Genomic DNA, 13944 nt, shown 5'->3' on the forward strand with positions numbered 1-13944 from the left:
GTTCTGCAAAATTGGCTGAACAAATGAACCTATAACCCCAACCTGCATGTTTATCCTTAGTGTACAAAAAGAATATGGGAAAAAATAGCTCTGTGTGTGTATACAGAGACAGTGAGAGAGGAAAGATTTTTTTTTTTTTTTCTTTGCAAAAATGTTGCCTTGGAAATAAAAGCAATTTGAATGCCAAATCCTAGTCACAAAATCTTAGTGCTCTGGAGGCTGGATGGCTGACCTTCAGAGAAGCCATGCTGCAGTAAATAGATGTGAGGAGAGAAGGGACTGGAGCAGGTTGGAGGAGGTTGGTCTCTGAAGCGTTGTGACTGCCAGCCCCAGAGGGCAGTGGAAGCCACACAATACTCGAGTGCTGGTAGAGTAATGGAGCAGCACCAGGTGCCCCAGAATGGGAGATGTGCTGTTCCTGAGTCTGATTAATTTGGCCCTGTATGTCTTAACATGCCTGTATGTCTTGAGATGCTGTGTACCAGAAAGCTACAAAACTTGCACACAAAGTTCTTAAAAGATTAAACACAATAGCCTAAAATTATCCAAGTTAATTTTATACTTTGATGGTTGAAATCTGCTTGGACCTCATTTCTGTTAACATGTCCTTTAGATAATCAAACCATAACAGGAAATTAAACAGGGCCTCTGTATCAGCCATGGCATTAGCACCCAGTTGTCCATACTGTTTACTGGTTTCCAGAGTCTCTGCAGATTTGGCACAGGCCAGCAGCACTGACTTGCGTGTCTGGGCATGGCTTGAGTGACAGCATAGGCCACAAACTGTTCCCAACAAGCAGTTTGGATGGTGCCATTCTGTCCAAAATGTGAGCACAGTTAGCTGGGTGGAGGTGTGTTCTGCCATATCTGCTGACCTCAAGCCAGAAGATTCTTCCTGGTTCATTCTGTTCCCTAGTACAGCTGGAGGCTCCACGGTCTTGTCCCTGCTGAAAAAAATTCCTACTTGGCAGCTTGCCTTTGTTATCCTGCCTCACTTTCTCTGCCACTTCAAAACACAGTGAAATCTGGTTTATCAGTTACTGATACAAATTAACTTAAACCAGAATATTTTTTAGAAACCCAAACCTGAACATTTTGGCTTTCTTTGTGTGAAATTCTGCTGCATGCTGAGACCAATCATTCTGTACCACAGATCAGGGGCTTGCCGTTGCACTGGTGTCCCAGGGGAGGAGAGCACGAAGAGTGCCACAACATATTTGGGGTGTAATTTCACGTCTTAAAATCCTAGGGACAGAGGACTGAAGCTTGTATTCAGTGCCCAGAAGCAACTCAAGTGAAAAGAGTTTCAGTCCTGAACTCAGGGAAAAAAACAGGCTGCAAGCCTAAGGGCTAGGGCATGAAGAATATCTTCCCCACGCACCAAGTTCCACATTTGAGTCAAAACTTTCTGCAAGGTATGACACAGGGCTGAGCTTTACAGATATGGTTTCAGGGTGTCAATAAGAGGGCACCTTACAACCAGGAAATTAAACCAAAATAAGTCATATTTTTGGAATCCTTCCTTATGATCATGTAGGAAATCTGTTTTTTTAAATATGAAGTATAGCTGCTCAATATTGTGTAAGACCCATTACATGCTTTCATAAATCTGTCACAAATTGATTCTCCTTAATTTAATTTTTCAATTAAATTATTTATGGTGTTATTTAGCATTGCAAGAAGCAAGTGAAAAATAGATTATGTTTAAAAATTAAATTAAAAAAAGCAATCAAGTGCTTAGTTCTGAAGATTCATGCCTTTGTTTTGGAGGAATGGAATTTTGTTGTTTTAATTTAATTGTCGAATTCCGGAACTATCCTACAACTACATAAAGCTGTCTTCATTTCTTAAGTGCATGGAAAAAAATAGCTTCCATTCTGTGTATTGATTCTTTGGTCTGAAAACAGCAGATTAATATTTTGTATTATTTAGTTTATATATACTGTAATTAAGACTGATACACTGTAATCAGCCTGCTTCAAATAATCTAAAGTGTCTCATACATTAGATTGAATCCTGTTTACTTTTCTTTCCTATACTAAAATGAAAAAATAATTCCATTTACAAAATAATATCTGAATCCACCGGTCCTGACACATTTAATAAAAGACAGAACATCTATGGGCAGGAACGTTATTGTCTTTATAATCTATTATGTTCGTGTTTGCTCCCAAAGATAGGCACAAAGTGCAGTGCACAAAGGTTAGATGAAATTTAGCTTTTACCATTAGCTTGTGAGCCAGACTAAATCATCCTCAAGCTGGCTTTGTTTGACAAGCTGTAGTTTTCCCCCTCTGCCATTGCATGCTGTTGGGTGATAGCAATGCTGTGCCTGTTAGACTGAAGATGTGATTCTAACAGACCTTTTAATGCTGTGTAGCAACACATATGTGAAAGTCGTCATAGTTCTCAACACAGGTGAGGTAAGGGTGTTGTGAACACTAGAACAGAAAAGGACAAACCCTGTCCTGATGGTGCCCTTCAGTGCCAGATTTTGGCTGTTAAGCAAGAGCTGAGGCTCCCCCACGTTGTGTCTGCTCATCTGCAAAGGCAGATGACTGAAGTCATGCAGGGGGAACTACAGCTTGAGCAAAGCCCTAAAGGGTAAATATCGCAAAGTCATAAAGTGCTTTAGCCAGGGAAGTCACTGAGAATCAGGTAGGTGTGGCTGATTAGAGATAAGTATTTAAAAAAGGCTGCTTGCAGATTTTTAAACATTTGGCTCAAAATAGTGTCCTCAGACAGAACACTGACTGAAAATTGTAGAGACCTCACTGCATATGTAATTTACCACTTTTAAACATTTGTGAAACAAGCATTAAGAATGTCAGACATAAGCACTCCACACTGGAAGCATGCCTCCTTCAATTTTTCCTTTGTAGGAAATTTCTGTCACAAAATGCCTTATTCAGCACTTAAACTGTTGTCTTAGGGTGAAAAATAACTTTGTACAATCTGAAGTCAAATATATTTGTCACCTTTAATAACTGTACAGACTGTTTACATTTTCCATTTTGTTATTAAAGCCACCATTCAAAATAGTTGGGTTTTACTTGTTGTGAAGAATTCTGTTCATCTGACTGAGACCTATACACTCCAGAAATCAGATTTTCCTGTGAGTGTTCATAGGGGATGCAGAATTATTACATCCATGGTGTATGAGCTGCATTTGTCAGTGTTTTTCCTACACTTCTTTAATCACAGTTTAATTCTGTTAAGTCAACAGAGTTCTGGTGAAAACTGAGTACTGTAGGGAGGCAGGCTTGATGTTTTTCATCTGGCTGCAGTAAGACTGTATTTTTATCACAAATTAGTGTGTGTAACTGTTTCTTTAAAAACAAAGATGCCATTTGCATACTTGAAGAACACATGAAGGATCACTTAAATAGACATTCATACAGCACTGTAATGAACTAAGTAAACCACACTTTGTATTTCTGACATATAAGACAGAGATAATAATTTGAAAAATAACTTCTCGGCACTATCTTAGATGGGTGCTATCTTTCCTTATCTTCAGGAAAAAAGTTAGCAAAGAATGTCTTCTTATGAAGACAACCTGACTTTTCAGTAGATATGAAAGGTATGCTTATATTTCTGGAGATACCTGAATTCTTACAATGCTATGACTTGGTGGTTCTGCTGCTTTAACTCCACTTATAAATATCTATCTGCAGATTCACAACTTCTTTACCAGAGTTTTCCTGGAGATGCTGACAAATATTATCTGAGTGCTATATCAACTTAGATTTTCAGATCGATGGAAATCAAGTAGGAAGTCAAGTCTATAGTAAGTCTAATTCATGCTAAAATGAATACAGGTGCATACACAGAGAAGTGAATTGCACTGTGAGTTCAGCCTATCTTAAAGGCATCAGACTTACTAAGCAGTATGTCCACCCCTGCTTTTCTCCTGAGATTTCCAAGGCAGCTACCAGCATGCCTAAAGGGCAATCCCTCATTCATTACAGGGATCCAGGGGTATAGGTGCTCTCATCTGTACCTCACTTATGCAGTGGCTTTAAAGAATTAGGCTTCACTATAAAACTGTCAAAAACTTCAAAGTCAAAAATATTGAGAGGGCTAATCAAGCTATGCAAGTAAAATGTGTGCAGCAAATAAAAGGCATTAATTGTTTGGATTTGTTTTTTTTTCCATTTTTAAATTCGAAATGTAAGGCACTGCTTTGTCAAGAAAATCCCTTGTTTACCTTTGGCTTTATCATTTGTGACAGTAACAACCATTCTCAGCTCATGTGGCTGAGAAGACCAGCTGAGTATAAATCAAAACCTCCCTGCAAGCACTGAGTTCCAGAGAAGTTCACGTTCAGCTTTGACCCAAACCCTGGAGACAGAGCTCACCTCCACAGAGAATTATTTTTAGTCTGGGTTTAAAGAGCAAGTGCTCACATTGTCTAAAATATTTGCAGAAGATGCCTAGGCAAAAAAAACCCAGCAGACTCCAGATTTATGGAGGTCCAAATATCAGTACTAGTGTAGTATTAGTGACTTAAACTAGGATTAACTTGAAAAGTTTAACAGAAATACTGAACACCAGCAAATGTTTGGGACAGAAATGGCAAGATCTGTCCTGTAGCAAGTAAGGTACTGTAAACTCTTGGAAATGTGCTAGGAGTTTTAGATTTCCAGCTGTTTAGAATTATTTAGACAAAATAATTGATGTGATCTTCATATCCTTATCTCCCAGAATTATGGGATGTCACTGAATATTCAACATATTTAAATCACAAAATTGGATGATTTGGTTTATGAAAGAAAATTAATGGTCAGCTAGCATATAATTAATCAATTATTTTATTTTAGTCTACTTGAATTTGGAAATGCAAACTCCTGAAAATAGGCATTAGACAACCATTTTTAATAGAAAAGCAGCAGATTTTAAGCTCAGAATTTTCCCCATATACTTCTATTACTGTGTGCTCTTTGAACTTTGTCTCATTTTCATAACTTGCACCATTTTCCTTGTGGAAGTAATAATTAGAAAAGAATGCACACCTCTTCACATGATTATTCATGTGAATATTTGAAGACGTTTGTGTCCATGTTCTGTTCTTCCTGTTTTTGCCTTCTGCAAATATTCTAATGAATAAGGTCAACATTAGGAATGTTGATGACAAGAATAGTTTTCAAGAGGATTAGTACTGGAGGGTTTTTTTGCATTTTGTATTGTACTGTAAATTTATAGTAGAAATTGTAATAATAAGGTCAAAGAGCAGTGGCAAGTTACATGCCACACGGCAACATAGGCTTCACATTTCTAAGTCTAACTAGACAAGTGATTCTTATGATTATTTGTTGACTATTGTCTATTGATAGCAACTGAAATGAAATGAGGTAAGACCCACGGTACAGAAAATAAGGCTTTATGTGTCGGTTTGGAATTCCCAGAGCAAATGCTTGGTTATTGACAGTCATTCTGAACACACCACTATACATGGCCTCAGGCTTCCCTTCAGGTTAAAACTGCATAAAGCTGGTTTGGGGGATTGGGGTGTTGTTTTGGAGTGGTATGGCTTTTTTCTGGACAAGGCCAGTCAGGCTTGGCAATGGGACCTGGCATTGCTAAGGAATAGTTTTCCTGACTTGCCCAGCAGGAGAGTTCCATGTTAGTGCTCACCTCCTGGTATTCATTCTCAATGCCACAAAAAGAAACGCATTATGTAGCTCAGTTATGATATATTAGGTACCACTTTACATCTCTTACTTCCTTATTTTGGACTGGATTTGGTTGGTGGGTGACCATTTAAGTGTGAAACGGCTGTATGATTTTTCTGCCTTTCACCATATCTGAACTACTAGGTCCCACTGCACACTTTGGGCTTGGAATAGAGTCTATTTAGAGCAAGAAGTTTAGTGTGGCTCCATCACAGGCTATGGAGGATGGTTGGCAGCTGGCCCAAGTGAGAGAAACCCCACACTGTCCCCTGGCTCACACTGCAGAAACCAATACACAGCTCTCCTTGCCTAGAATGCAGGAGGTCCAAAAAGCTGACAGCGACCTTCCCCCTGCTCTTCTTAATCATAAACAGTGAAGATTTGGACCATATTGCTTTACAGAACCTTTTCCACTAGTGCCATGCCAGGTTTGTGTTCAAAGGGCATTTCACGTCAAATTAAATGGTATAGATTTTAATATTATACTCTGCAAACTCTTTTGAAGTAAAAACATTAATGCATTCATTAATACAAACCATAATACAATGCAAATACAATTAGTTTAAAGCTAATTTATGTTTAATGATATAGCAGTTATGAAAGCTCAATTACTCTAATTAGAATTTTATTCAGTAAGCCACATTTTATTCAGTGAGTGTTTGCTCGGCACTTCGCAGGATGAGTCCCAAAGACTAACAGTGATTTAGGTTGTTTGTTTGTTTAAACTGAATTTCTTATTCACACATCGTCAGAAAATAAATGAGAAGTTATTTAGCTGCCTTTTAATATAGGACAATTAATTTTTGCACAATCGTGAAATGCATCCATGATAGCAGTCTGAAATTAACTGACTCATGGTTATCTTGTATATTTGGTAATATGCTGCTTCCATCCCTCTTCAGTCAGCCTTCCAACAGCTCTCTAGAGAAGGGGAGGACAGTGAATGTTATATACATTAATTTTTTTAGCAAGGCCTTTGTCCCTGTCTGCCATAGTCTCCTTATCACCAAATTCATGAGACACGGATGGGATAAATACTCAGGGTAGGTGAAAACTGGCTGGAGTGCTAGGATCAAAGTATTGTGAGCAGTGGTGAGAATGCACAATTCACAGCTAAGTCCAGCTGGCAGTCAGTGGCTAGTGAGGTCCTTCAGGGATGGGTCCTGCTAAGGACTCCAATGTTATCTGAGACATTAACATTGGTCCCTCTGCTAGTTAGTTAATGTTAGTTACTGTCTCCAGTAAGATCCTGGAGAGTGAGATGAAGTATGCCTCAGCAAGTATGTGCATGGTACCAGACTGGGAGAACAAGTGAATACACTGGAGGAAAGGGCTGCTCTTCAGAGAGACCTGGAGAGGCTGGAGAAATTGGTTGAGCAGAGCTTCGTGAAATTGAACAAGAGAAAGCAGGAGATCTTGCCTCTGTGAAGGAATCTCATGCAACAGTGTAAGCTGCAAAGATGCCACTCTGTAAAGAAGTGGTTAAATATTGCAACAGATTTCCCAGCAAGGTTACAGAACCTCTGTCCTCTGAAGTGTTCAAGACTTGGTGTGATGTGGCCCTGAGCAACCTCATCTATTAAGACCTGTTTTGAGCATGTGGTTGAACTAGATATCCTCCGAAGGTCCCTTCTACCCTCAATTTTGATTTGATGTCTATATATTGCGTATTGTATAGTGTATCTTGTATGCATGAAGACTTTGAAGAATGGAGCAGTTTAGAAATTTCTGTTAAGGTAATTATATGTTTAGGTAATTACTATGCACAGATCTATACGATGGCTACTGCAATGTCTTTTTTTTTTTTTTTTTTTTCCCTGTGACTTTGAAAACTCTTCCTGCTCTATAAAAGGACTTTCACTGACTTCAGTTCCAAAACAGTGACACAAGCATTTTATAACTTCTTTAATTTGTCACTGAAGCACTAATCAGTATGTTTGTGCAACTTCTAGGGCATAAAAGGACAGTATAGCCATAACTACATGAGAAGGATGTGAGTTAAGAAAAAGCTCTAAAAGCCATAGTCCTTAAAAATAGGCTCACCATTTTAAAGAATGTGACCTATAGCAATGTAAAGACCCTCCTTTAAAATAATAGTAAGGAAATCCTGAAATAACTGACTTCATGGCAAGGTTTGGTACTATGACCTTCCATGTGTTGTTGTGCACCACAGTAGAGAAGTATGGGTCTTTTTGAAACAAGTGACCTATAGCAAACTGACTGCTTTTCTTTCCTCTCGGGTAACACCGGGGCCCCGTGTTCAGTGGTTTCTAAAACTCACTTGTGAATATCCTCAACTGACACCGAGCAACCTTCCTAATACAACCAACATGTACCTTTCTTCCATGTGATACATAAACATGATCTGTTTATACAGGGGTGTCTTCAGTCCAGCCTGGGAAGTTTGGGCATTTTTCATCACAAAAGAATAATGGATTTAAAGTTAATGACAAATGGCAGCCAAAGGTCCTGTGGGACAGCTCTAGCAGCCAGGGATTACTGCGTCACAGAGATGTTCTGGCCACACACCTGCTTTCTCAGAAATGCAATCGCCAGCTGCAGGAGCACAGTGACACAAAACAATGGCAGAGGACCTGAAACTGTGCCCACAGAATCCACATATTCCAAGAAAAATAATAAACCGCTCAAATTAGTGTACCATGAAAAAGGAAGCTGACTAATAGGATTACAAGCTCAGCATTACTGGAAAGCATAAAGTCAGCTATAAAAATCTTAGGAACAGAAGTCAAGCCTTCTAACTTTTTCCTATAAGCTATTAAATAATTTATGTAGCACATGTACAAAGTTGTTAACAATCAGTGGTCTCAGTCTGCTTAGAGAGCTAATGTGCCTGGATTGTGTATTTTACTGGTATTATAGGCATTTTCTGTAACAAGGAAGGTCTGTGGAAAAGGGAGAATTGGAAAGCTGTCTTTAAAATGGATTGGTTTTAGTAACAAGAACCTTAGGAAAAGATGGAGTCTTGTATTCAGGCACATGGTGCTAAGAAGACTCCCAGCCTGTCAGAAAGTGAATGTGGAAGTGTAGTGGCAGTGCCCATTTTTTTTCAACAGTCTGTAGCTCTTGGCATGGTGAGGCTGTCTCACCATACCCTGTAAAGCCTCCTTCTGCAGTCCTACACTGGGACGGTTTTCCCACGGGTAAGTCTGAGCCCTTCAGAGCTTTTCTGTGTTGGGCTGGTTCCCTTTGTTCTATCTATAAAGGCTGGAGCAAAAGAATCTTGTGCTGGCCAAAGCAAAAAATAGCATTTTTACAATCGGACTTGAAAAATGCAGGAGACGGTTTTATGTAGCACCACCAAAAGATAACAGAGAGCCTGTTATGAGCAAGAGGAGCAGTGTTTTATTTTTTTAATATCTATGTAGTTTTTCAGTTCCCTTCTTTTGCTTCACTCCATGGTTTGAAAAATCTTTTCTAAAATGTCATGCTTTGACCATGAATTGGTAACTCCTCTGAAATCTTGTTCAGTTCATCTAGATATTCAGTCTAAATAGGATTATTATCTAAATTTATATAAAAATGTGTATGCACACCATTATAGTACAATATTCAGCTAATACAAACAGTATCAAGTAACTACATATATATGGAAAAATTGTATCATATTCAAGAACTTTTCTTTTTGAGACAAGCAGGTCTACTTCTTTCATGACAATAAATAAAATGTAGTCAGGTATCATCTCCCCCTCATATTTCAAAGTCATTCAGTGTATTCCTATTTCTTATTCTTATTGACAGTGTTGGTGGCAACAGATCTTAATTGGGGGTATCTTTGCTGACAGCAAATGCAGCATGTTTGTAATTTTTTTTTTTTTTTTCTTTTTGTTTGTCAAGGGGCTGCATCTTGTAGCCTGACTGTGCAGAACAAAGGAGGCTTTCAGCTCTCCGGGCCTTGAATTAGTCTGAATCCTGGCATAAGTTTTGCATGGCTTATTGAGTTGCTTCTAATCCATCAGAGGATTGCATTTAATGTTCTGCTATTAATCTGCTCAGTTAAAGTCAATATCTTTATGAAATTTGCTCTTAGAAAAGCCGTATAGAAAGGAGATCCTCTCCCACCAGTGTGTTGTGTGGTGATAATGGCAATGTTATGAATGATGGTATAAACATAAGTTCAAAAGTTAACAACATTTCCAAAAATGCCATTAGAAAGGCTTGTCTGACACAGGGGAAAGAGGAGAAAGGAACCTATTGTTTTTGTTTAGAAAACATTACTGTGCAAAACATTCTAATGGAAAGGCTGAATAGCTGCTTTGCACAGTGTGGTCATTGAGATGCTGAGCTCCTTCCACAGTTGCCTGATTGCCTGCATAAGCTGAAAAAAGACAAAAATAATCACAAAGACCATGTTTGCATCTTCCAAGATAAAAGGAAGAAAGGCAAACTGTTATTTATTTTTTTTTTTTTTATCCATGAGCTCTACAGGGGACCATTTCCTTATTTTCAAGGTGTCTTGTGAAAGCTTCTGATGGGCAAAGCATTGTTCCACTGGAGCATAGAGCCCTCAGTGTGTTCTTGGGCTTGCATTACCATTGCTGGTACAGTGTTGGCCATAATGAAAGGTCATTGGCCATGCAAGAAAAAGCATTTTGGTTTCCAGTCATTCTTTTATGCCTTTTGGATTGAAACCTTATTTCTATTGACTGCTATTTGGGTGATTGTTAATGGTTTTCAGTTAGAACAAGGTTATTTGGGGGGGTTTATAGCACTACCTTTCCCATACCTGCCTCAGTAGAGCTCCTAGGAGACTCAAAACCACAGCATGATAGGCAATGTATGTATACTGGGAATTATTTATACTGAAATATTTCTAAGGCAGTATCAGGAAATTGAGAGGGGACGGGTACAATCAACACAAGCCTCATTTCTCTTGTTTGTTGTTGAGGAAAGAAACTATTTTCTTCAAGACACAGAATACAAAAAGTTATTTAAAGTCCCTGTGAGGGTGAGCAAACATATTTCATTGGCTGTGACTGTCAGTCAAGTACCCATTGTAAAATAGTGGTTCACATTACGAAAACAATGAAGAGATTAAATTTTTATTATGTGTATTAGGCTGACAAAATAGAAAAGATTAGCTTTGATTAGCTCTTCTAGGAAGAATTACTTGCCTTGTCTATTATATCTGTATACATACATGAAGAACACAGGATTAATGTACATTTACTTTATCACTATGCAGCTTCTGTTGGTATATTGAAATATGTGAATGGATTTGCTTTGTTTAATTCTGAGCTACTGGGAAATCAGCATGAAAGGAAATCAGAGGTCCTTAAAGGAATTAAGAGTCCTTAAGCAAATAGCCATTACTTTAGGAGTGCCCCCTTCCTGGCTCAAATCTGATTAGCAAGCTTATTTCTCTCGTATTTCAAACTCAGAAGGACACTAAACTGTTGAAAACAAGCCTTGTGTCTACAGAAATATGAGCTGTCTGCAGCTAGAAGTGGAGGTATGCCAACAAAAGAGCTTGTTCATACCACCCAGGCTGCTGCCTGCTGCCCCAGTGTTCTTCCAGACCTGTTTTCTGAAGCCACACTGAGGAGTATGTGGAAGGAACAGATCTAGCTTTAACAACACATACAGGTTTCTTTTGCTAAGTTATTTTAAAGTCATAACTCTCCAGTGTGACTCAGAAGACAGCCGTGAAGCAGTGATGCTACTGTAATTGGTGGGAAGGAGGAGGATGATACTATTCAATAAAGAGGCAGGCAAATGGCTTGGGGTTGAAATGAGCACACTCAGAGCAATCTAATTGCTGAAAATGTTGTCTGGTGACACCACAGCCACAAAGAATAGAAGGATACAATGTGCCTGAACTACAGGCTTCCTGGGATATACCTGAGGCATGTGGGTCACTGAGGTCTTAAAAAAAATGAGCCAGGCACACAAACAATGCATAAGTTTAGTATTTTTGCCAGATGGCTCTTTTTTTGTGTTAAGGGATGAATGCATGGTTTCAAAGGAGCCACTGTGGGTTATTGTAATCACAGGGTTGTAGAGGGGAGTATGGTGCACAGCAAATGCGGCAGTCATGAGACAGCTGAAGTTGGGTGGGAAAATGTTGAGTTTTGCCTGTCCAAAAAGCTATAAGGCCGCAGAATGCACAAGAGGAGAGTTTTGAGAGACTCATCAGAGACCCATAGAACTACTGGCTACATTCTCATGGCAGGATGATGGGAACAGGGTGAATGCAAAGCTGTGTCATCCAGAGGAAAAATGGAACAACCCAGCAGCAGGGCCTGGCAGCTGGAGGGAGCACCCACACTGAAGCAGGTCCGTACCAGGGCTGCCACTCACCCCTGAACCATCACAACATGACACTCTCTTCTTATGTAAGAAAATCATTTCCACACCTAATGATTCTGTCTGTCATGCCTTTGATAAAAGAGCAATAACAAAACCTGTGGGTGTACTATAAATGGAAGGCACACTACCCCCTCATAGTCCTCAACAAAATCTGCACAAAAAGAAAAGTTCTGCTTAAGCACTAGTGTTTTACAATGTGAGCAGGATGGTGTTCTTAAACCCAGCCTAAGCAAGTTCTTTTACTCCAAAAGTCTCGTTCTCCTAATTTGACCTACTTTGTACTGAATAGCTTTTGGGTATCCCTGTCGCTGGCACCTCCTGGGCAGGGTGCCTGCATACTTCCCCAGGAACCAGCAGCAGTTCCCCTGTGAACTATTGGCCAAACTAAGTGCTTCTTTATTGAAAAGCACAGGACAAAAATGTAAGAGCTTTGGGTGAAGACATTCAGCTTGTGGATTATGTTCACCACTGCCACAGAATATGGAGTTAAACATGCTGAAATATTTTCTGTTACATTACTTCATACAGTTAACTCACAAAAATGTTCTGCAGAAATATTAGTAATCAGGGAGGTTTGTTTTTTTGTTTTTTTTTTTTTTTTTTAAGCTGGGAAGTATCAGTTACTGTGAAGTAGAGGATCTGTTAGCTAGAGCTGTATGTCTGAGGTTCATTTAACTACTGATTTTTTAGATGTGGACTTGTTACAGACTTTGTGAACCGCCTCTTAATCATTTGAGAAATATGTCACTTTTATAATTCTTCTGATATTCCATATTGAAAATACTGCCATGAACACTCTAGATAGAAACAATTAATTGATAGTAATGTCACAGATGTAGCAAACTATAGCCATAAATTTGCTCAGAAGTGCATAGTATATGACCTTAGACTGCTTATCTGATGTTCCTCTTTGTGTAATTATCTTGCTCTATAAAGATGGTATAAAAAAATTGTTTTGGAAATTTTTTTTAAATCTACCGATAACTTATGAAATGCAATTATTAGCTTAACTCAATTATAAAATGTTATATTTTAGGTATATGTTGGAATAATAAGTTATTTGTTGTAATTATTTGTGTTTACAAAATCGGGATTGGTATAGTGCAAACTGTAAGATTTTGAGACTCAAGGCCCACTTTCTAATTGCCTGGAACAGCCAGCATAGCTGTTCCTGTGTGTGCTGTTGACTTGTTGATGACTAATGAAGTTGTGTTTAAAGATGTCAGAATTGTGGCCAGTAGGATTTAGCGTATCTCCAAAACTAGGACAGAAATTTCTAATACATGGAGAAACAGAAAATAAATAATACTTTTTCCCTAACCTTCACCTTGAAAACAAAGAGCTAAAAGGATCATGCACCATATGCTGCCTTGAATAGTACTTATGCTTTACATTTCCAAACAGAACATGATGTGCAATGAAACTACTGTTTGAGCACTTGACAGGCATAGAGTTAACCACAGTTCATGTTAGGAACTGAAGTAATAACAATTAGCACATTTCCTAAATGGGAGCAACCTAGTCAAGGAGGTCATTTCTCAGGGGGATGGAGAGGAAAAAAAAAAAAAAGAAAATTGTGGCTATGTGATACAAAGGTAATGAAAGTTACTTTGCACTATGTAGCTGGTGTGTAATTTTGGATAGTTGCCCAAAATTGGCATTGGCTGTAGTCCATATCTTTAAAGCTTGAAGCATCATTGTGGGATTGCAAAGTTATTTGATATTGAATTCAGACAGCAGGAGAGAAAAGAAAACTGAGAGACAGAGGAACTGTAAATAAAAAATAAATTACAACTATCAATATAATCTCAGAAATTCCACATACAGCTTTTTCTGTGAATTCTCTGCACATTCATCCTATGCCCTGAAAAAGTCAAAGCCATTGCACCAGATATCCAGAAAGTACGTGGAGTGTAAACAGTGTTTTTACATGATATATTAC

The sequence above is a fragment of the Merops nubicus genome, unplaced genomic scaffold (genome assembly GCF_000691845.1).
Source record: "Merops nubicus isolate BGI_N331 unplaced genomic scaffold, ASM69184v1 scaffold10195, whole genome shotgun sequence".
NCBI lineage: Eukaryota > Metazoa > Chordata > Aves > Coraciiformes > Meropidae > Merops > Merops nubicus.